Source organism: Cynara cardunculus, unplaced genomic scaffold, assembly GCF_001531365.2.
Source record: "Cynara cardunculus var. scolymus isolate 2C unplaced genomic scaffold, CcrdV1 Un_Scaffold_4235, whole genome shotgun sequence".
NCBI classification, from domain to species: Eukaryota; Viridiplantae; Streptophyta; class Magnoliopsida; order Asterales; family Asteraceae; genus Cynara; species Cynara cardunculus.
Window position 1 is genome coordinate 26,645 of NW_020201803.1, and position 1,719 is coordinate 28,363.

Genomic DNA, 1,719 nt, shown 5'->3' on the forward strand with positions numbered 1-1,719 from the left:
CTTAGCTTTTTCATCATTTCCTCATTTGCATCCCTTCAAATTTGAAACTCCTCTCCCTCTCTCTCCCTAAAACTCAAGAGTCACCTTCATCCTCCTTCATATTCAGCCGAATTCTTCCTCTTTTCTTCATCAAAATAGCAAGGGATTTGAAGATACTACATCTCTCACATCACCAATCAAGGTAACATCTTCATCTCCCTATTTTTTCTTGCAAATTTTGGGAGAAAAACTCATTTTTTATGCATTTCTATCTACTATCTTCTAACCTCCAAAAATTCTGAGTTTTAAGGAGAGATTACACACCAAAAACATGTAAAAATGTTCATATGATGGTGGTAATCTGTGACCCAAACATTAGAACTCAAGAAGATAGGTAGAATCATGATTTTATGTGAGTTTGATTCTTGAAAATAGCATTTTTAAGTGCTGACAGATTAGGTGCATCAGCATAAATAGTCTATATCTTGAAAATAATATGTTCAAAGGTTATGAATCTTCTTCTAAAAGGGTTGGGGTTGTAACACAATTGGTCTCACTCAAAAACATTGAGTTTTGACTCCCCAAATACTCAAAACATTATATATGTGCATCTGAGAGTTTTTCAGTAGGTAAACCCTATTTTAAACAGCCATAACTCTCTAGATAATCATTCAAAATCATTTATTTTTCTTCTGGAAGTTAACTTAATGAGTTACCTTTCAAATGCCACTGATTTCATTAAAAAAATGTGGTGATTTGAGGTTTTAACTACTCAAAACAAAGTGAGCATGCAATCTGTCCGAATCTGACAGATTTGTATATGTATGTTCCAATGACCATATCTCTTTCAAAACTCGATGAAAAAGGATTATTCTTCCTTTGAGAGTTAACTATATGAGTTATCTTCTGCATGCAAGTGGAATCACATGAAAATATGGAGTTTTGTTCTCCAAAAACTTAAAACAATTTAGGTGTGCAAACTGTGAAACCACCAGTAGGTAACTCCTACTTTGTATGCTAATATCTCTTTATTTACTTGCTTTTAGTGTATGATTCTTCCTCTGAATTGTTATTTTATGAGTTAGGGTTCTTATGAATCCAGTTTCACTCAAAAATACGAAGTTTTGAGGCATTAACCAATTTAATTAAGTTAAGTGTGCAATCTGTCAACTCTTGACAGATGTGTGCATGTAATTTTATGGTGCCATATCTTCCTCTCAACTCATCCAAAATGAGTGATTCTTAGTTTAAAAGTTTTATTTAAGTGTTAAGTTTATAATCCAACTTGAATTTCTGCAGAACACTTAGTAGAACTCTTTAAATGAGTATTTTACTAATGTGGTGTAATCTGCCATATTAGTTGTGATATATTGTATTGCATAAATTATTTAAATCATTATTGCATGTCCAAAATGCATGAAATTTGGTCACAATGACCATAACTCAGTGCTATATCTCATATAAAAAGATAGGAAATTATCTCATTTTAGAAATCTCTTTAAAATGATCATTTTATGTATCATTAGTTTCTGCCCAAAAACGAGATTTTTGGATTATTTGATTTTGTAAATTTTGATCTTTTTATTGGACTATAGCATTACTTTCGGTATAAATTAATATATTAACGAGCATATGGACATTATGTATATTTGGACTATAGATAATTAAGTTGGACATAAGTAGACACTTATGGACTTAGGACTTATTAATCCCCATAAGTAGTTTTAAACCCATAAGTGA